Source organism: Piliocolobus tephrosceles, chromosome 12 (assembly GCF_002776525.5).
Source record: "Piliocolobus tephrosceles isolate RC106 chromosome 12, ASM277652v3, whole genome shotgun sequence".
Taxonomy (NCBI): Eukaryota; Metazoa; Chordata; class Mammalia; order Primates; family Cercopithecidae; genus Piliocolobus; species Piliocolobus tephrosceles.
Window position 1 is genome coordinate 94,124,523 of NC_045445.1, and position 6,750 is coordinate 94,131,272.

The following is a 6,750-nucleotide window of genomic DNA, read 5'->3' on the forward strand; positions in this document are numbered from 1 at the left end:
CAGCTACTCCGGAGGCTGAGGCAGGAGAATGGCGTAAACCCGGGAGTAGCTGGGACTACAGGCGCCCGCCACCTCGCCCGGCTAGTTTTTTTTTTTTGTATTTTTTTAGTAGAGACGGGGTTTCACCGTGTTAGCCAGGATGGTCTCGATCTCCTGACCTCGTGATCCGCCCGTCTCGGCCTCCCAAAGTGCTGGGATTACAGGCTTGAGCCACCGCGCCCGGCCCCACCTTGGCCAATTTTTATACATGCTTTGATTAACCAATTTTTATTTGGTTCTGTGTTTTCTGTAATGCTTGCAATGAGTTTAACTAAATTCTAATGCAGACTAAATAAATACACACCTGTTTACTATTTTTAGGTTGTGTTATTGCACATTTAAGTCTCTGGAATAGTAACAGATTTACATGAATATACCTGTAGGTCATTCAGGCAGTGTATAGTTCAGAAATCTCCATAGATGTTGATGGTAGGATCTAGGCTCAGTCTACTGTGACATGATGCACAGCAGTGGTGACTGTGCTCATCATAAACTGTACTCCCCAAATAGCATCCAAATAACCTGTTCATAAGACAGCTCTGACACTATTTGCATAACACTGTAAGGAAGAGCACTACCTCAAAAGAGCCACTAGTATGTCAGATGTGGACTGGCTTTAGGCACATTTATTCTGATTTTGAAATCTGGTGTAAAGTGGGTCTTTTAAAGTCGGGGACAGTTTTGTTAGAATTGGGTAGGAATCATAATGATTTAGGATTGATGGAGTCAACAAGACAAGGATTTTTAGACTAGGGCTTCAAAGAGTTTTGGGATTGAAAAACATCATTTGTCATAATCCTGACCTAATATTTAGTGTATCTTTTATCTTTCTTGTTAATTCTAGTTTTTAGTATAGTGCACTCAGAGGTTCTCAAAGAATGGGAGATAGTGATTTCTGGATTTAGACTTTCTGTGAGCAACTAATTAGCACACAATCAAAGTCACAGCATCAGATGGCTGCATGGTTGTGCTTCACGGAGACCTGGATTTTAATGATTGCTGAGTAGCCGCACTCCAGCTTAAAAGGGCAGTGTTTAACCTCATGCCAAATTTAAGCTTCTTCCCACCATTCTTGTGGGAGATAACCTTTGACCAGCTGGATGAGTTCAAAGAATGATAATTTTAAAGAAATGAGATAAAATAGTAAATAGTATCCATTGCATACAAAATATATAAATACATGGCACACCCACATATACATACTTATATTTTATTTGTGTACTGAAATATATACAAACTGTGTATTTCTCATGCATTATAATAAAAGAGTTTGAAGGTCACTACCTTAGAGATTATGAGACAAAATGTTTAGAGGCCCTTTCTTTAGCCATCTGTGAAGATGATGGATTAAGACTTGCTCAGAATAAATTCACTGTTGTCTGTAGCTTTCCACATAATGCTTTAAGTAACTCTCAGTGATATTTAAATTGGCCAGTTTTATTGTGGGCGTTTGACCCTTAGCAAACTCATTTGCGAACTCCCGAGTTGGTGAGAAAAAATCTAATTAGTGGTGGGGCTTTAGTTTCTACCATGTGCTTCTGCAGCTACAGGGTGTGTTCATGTGTGTGCTTCTGCACTTGTCTGATGGTGCTTTGATGTGTTCCCTTTCATTTCCCCCCTTTATTATTGACTGTCTCTTGTGGTTCTTATTATGTACTTCATCAGCATCTAGTGACAGTGCCATCTGTGGTATTTGGATTTGATCCATTTTACACGTATTCCAAAATATTTTCAAGCATGAATATATATTCTTACCAACTTTCCTGTAAGTACTTGGAGGAGTCCAATGCAATGAAATATGGATATTTGATGTTACGTCTTACTGGGCAATAATTCTACTGCATTTATAATAGACTAACAGTCGTTACACTTGAGGTATATGTCACCATCAGGCTTACATAAATGACACATTGACCAAGACATAGAATGAAAGATTCTGAGATATTGACATTTTTTTAAAATGACCTTGAGAAATACACAGTCATGGAATACTTGGAAAAATTCTCCTTTTGAAACTGATGCAGGATAGGCTAGCCCCAAAATTGAAGCTTAGCCTGACAGGGCTCTTGGCTTTGCCCAGGAGAGATTTCATGTGTGAGCTGGTAATGTCAGACAGCAATCCTTTATTGAATGGAACTGCTTCTTGCAGAGCAGGGCTGACTCACAGGCACTACACTCAGAGTCACCAACCTATGGGGTCTTTGCAAACGCATTTCTATTGACTGATACGTACATTAAGGGCAGGTTAATGCAAGTTGAGGGGTGAGATATTTAGAACTTTCTATGAAAGGTGGTAACTTCCAGGCCATTGCCATGGGAAGCTGTTGTAACTTCCAGGTCACTGCCATGGCATTTGTAAACTGTGATGGTGCTGGTGGGAGTGTCTCATGCTAATAAGCAATAAAGGCAGCCAGGGATCACCCTTATGGCCATCTGCTGGTTTCTGCCAGTTTATCCACTTTATTCTGTCTGAATCAGATCCTGTTTTAGTCAGCAGGGTTATGACCAGAAACAAGTCCTGACAATCTCCGACCTCAGATATATGTTTCTGTATTCATTTAAGCCCTGGGACAAGTTTCTCAGACTGAAAACATGGTTTAGTAAAGCTGGATGCTTTCTTAAGGTGATAGGGTAAGATCAGAAAGTAATCCATACTTTTCAGTCTGTGAGTAAATAAATTAAATATTGGATGAAAATGTATGCCTTAATGTAATGCAGAATAGTACATATTAGATTAATACAGGGTCATGAATTTTTCTTTAACAGGCTTGGCAATAAATATTTTAGTCTTTGTGGGCCACATAGATTCTGTGGCATATTTCTGTGGTTTTTAAAAATAAGAGTTTAAAATGTAAAAAGAAAGAAAAAAGAAAAAAGTCTTTCTCTTAAAGCCTATGCAAAAATGAGCCATGGGCTTGATTTAGCTTCCAAGCCATAGTCAGCTATCCCCTGGATTATCTTTTAATTCAAATATTTGAATGCTGCATTTTGGTACCAGTAGTCAAAATATTAACAAAGGAGAGCTCTACCTCCACATAATATTTAGAAAGGCTCAAGAGAAAGTCACTTTAGCCCTGAAAATGAGAAAAAGCCTAATAATCTATATTATCATTTTTTTTTTTTAGATCATGAGAGAGCTGAGGTAATAAGGCAGCCATGGAAACTGATACAAGAGGATGACAAGTCCCTCTGAGGAGAGATGAGACACACAAACTGTGTTACCTCTGGCAGAACATATGTGCGAGAAGTGACAGTCATAAAAGTGGGTAAGAAGGAAACAACTGAAATGTAACAAATTCATAAAGTTCAAACATAGGCAACTGAGAGAGCTGGAATCCCTAGAAGTCTCAGACATAAGTAGAATCCACATTCACAGACAGATGAGATCCTGTCTCAAAGAAAAAAATAGTCAAACTGTATAAGGCTAAATAAAAAAAAAAATCAAGGAAAAAATAACAGATGCTGGTGACTTTATGGAGAAAAGGCAATGCTTATACACCATTGGTGGAAGTATAAATTATTTCAACCATTGTGGAAAGGAGTGTGGCAATTCCTCAAAAAGCTAAAAGCAGAACAACCATTTGACCCAGAATCCCATTACTGGGTATATAAAGACACATGCACAAGTATGTTCACTGAAGCACTATTCACAATAAAAAAAAGACAGAATCAACCTAAATGCCCATCAATAGTAGACTGGATAAAGACAATGTTGTACATATACACCATGCAATACTATGCATCTGTAAGAAAGAGAGAGACATCATGACCTTTGCAGCAACATGGATGGAGTTGGAGGTGATTATCATTAGCAAACTAATGTAGGAACAGAAAACCAAATGCCACATGTACTCACTTATAAGTGGGAACTAAATGATGAGAACACATGGACACATAGCAAGGACCAACACACTGGGGCCTATCAGAGGGTGGAGGGTAGGAGGAGGGAGAGGATATGGAAAAATAACTAATGGACACTAGGCTTAATACCTGAGTGTCAAAATTATCTGTATAACAAACCCCTGTGACACGCATTTACCTATATTACAAACCTGCACATGTACCCCTCAACCCAAAATAAAAATTTCAAAAAAAAAACCTCACAAAATTTATGAAATATTCTGATATTTTTACTGAGAAGAAATAAGTTCACTTATTTTTGTACAAAGAAGGAAGAAAGGAAGAAGGAAGGGAGGAAGGAAGGAAGGAAGGAAGGAAGGGAGGGAGGGAGGGAGGGAGGGAGGGAAGGAGGAAAGAAGGAGGAGAAAAAAACAGAGAAAAATATGGCTGAACAAATGTGTCTGTCTCTACCCAAACAGTTCTTGATGAGAAGGCACTTCAAGCAACTTGAGTGAGAAGTAACATAAATCAGAGGATGTATTAGTCCGTTTTCATGCTGCTGATAAAGACGTACCTGAGACTGGGCAATTTACAAACAAAACAAAACAAAACAGAAAGAGGTTTAATGAAGAACTCACAGTTCCACATGGTTGGGGAGGCCTCACAATCATGGCAGAAGGCAAGTCACATCTTACATGAATGGCAACAGGCAAAGGGAGGGAGGTTGTACAGGGAAACTCCCCCTTATAGAACCATCAGATCTTGTGAGACCCACTCTCCATCATGAGAACAGCATGGGAAAGACCTGCCCCCATGATTCAATCACCTCCCACCAGGTCCCTTCCACAAGGTGGGGACACCACCAAACCATGTCAGAAGATCTCAATCATCTCCATTTCAAAAGTTATTCTTTCAAAAGTTATTCTGGCTGTTGTTTCTGAGCAATTCAAAACTGCCTTGGGGCCCAGTGAATCCATGTGTTCTCCTGTAGGCCAACTTTTCCCTGGATTAATAGCACAGCTGAGAACCAACACAGACCAGTTAGTTTAGGAAGAAAAAGAAAAGAAAAATACAGATCAACATTTCCCTCCCCCATGATATTGTTCTCTTTTTACTTTTTCCATTCAATCTAGAGAAAGATATTTGAATCCCAAAATTTCTAAGCTGAGAAACCTCTGAGAGATCATCCTATATAGCCATTTTCAAAATATTTTTATCAACAGAACAGTTTTGTGAGATGGAATTTCATCTAAAACCCTACTGCGGAAAATGGGGCGATAAAGTAATACTTTTTCATATAAATGTGTCACTTTAGTTTCAAGTTATCTTTCTATAAAGGCTGTCAGTAAATTTGATTGAGGTTCTTTTGAGGAACCTAACAAATTATTCTGTGGATTTCTGCATAACACTTCAGTTCCATATTAGCTTCTACATCTGATTTTTTTGGTATTTTTACTGTTACTGTTTCACAGCTGCAAGAAGATCTTGATTTTCACAATATATTTATCACCAATCTGTATCTTGGGAAAAAAAGAACCTCACTTTAAAAATAAACAAGTTACAAGTAAAGGATGGAAGAAGATATATCCTGCAAATATGAATCACATAAAAACTCAAGGTGTCAAATTAATTCCTCACAAAGCACACTTTGTAGTGGAGATTATTACAAGGGACAAAATGGGCCATTACATAATAATCATGAGGTCTGGTCATTTAAAAGTGTGTGGCGCCTCCCTCCCCTCCTCCAACTGTCTCTCTCTCTCTTGCTCCTGCTTTTGCCATGTGAAGTGCTTGCTCCTGCTTCACCTTTTACCATGAGTAAAAGTTTCCTGAGGCCTCCCCAGAAGCTGTTACCAGAAAGGGGTCCCGATCCAGATCCCAAGAGAGGGTTCCTGAATCTTGCCCAAGAAAGAATTCAAGTTGAGTCTACAGTACAAAGCAAAAGCAAATTTATTAAGAAAGTAAAGTGGTGAAAGTACAGCTACTCTGTAGACAGAGTAGGGTATTCCCAAAAGTAAGAAAAGGAATGCATCCACCTTAGGTACAATACTCATTTGTATACAGGATAAAAAAGATTATGGGGAGATGTGCTCTGCTACAAGGGTTTCTGATAAAGGATTAATTTTCTTAATTTCTATATTTTACAAGAATCTATATTATGATTTTTAAAGCAAAAGTAGGAATGGCTCTGTTCTCAAGATATCGGGATATCGGGACACTCCTGAGTCAGGGTCTGTTCAGTAGAAACATCTAGAGGCTAGAAATACCTAACTTCCTGAGAATGCAGCCAAGCAAGTCCCAGTCTCATTTTTCCTAGATTTTTCCTATTTTTTGAAGATAGAATTGCGCTGGTTCGAACGCCTCTGACAAATCCAGCGCCATGCTTTCTATACAGCCTGCAGAACCATGAGCTAATTCAAACCTCTTTTCTTTATAAATTACCCAGACTCCAGGTATTTCTTTACAGCAATGCAAGACGGTCTGCATTGCTTAGGAGTCTCATGTTGATTGCAGTGTCCTCAGTGGTTTCTGAAGGAAGGCTAATTTATCTCCCAAATCCTGCTGGTGATGCTGATTTGCTCACAATATGTCTGTGGCTGGTGTAACTTGCATTTTTGTCTCTCTCATCTTGGTCAGAATCTGGTACTCCCTGGCTGACTCAGCCTCAGGCCATGTGTGCTGGCTTCTGCAGACCACTCTGAATCTGGGCTTCATCTTCCCTTCCGCCCCTGACCAGGGTTGTTCACTCCACAGCCTCAGCTGCAGGGTAACCTAGTCCCTATCTCCATATCCTCCAGCCCCCGAACCTTCCTCAGAGAATGCAGCCCCTTGGGGTCTCACCTACAACACAGCAGTAACCAAGATTAGCTC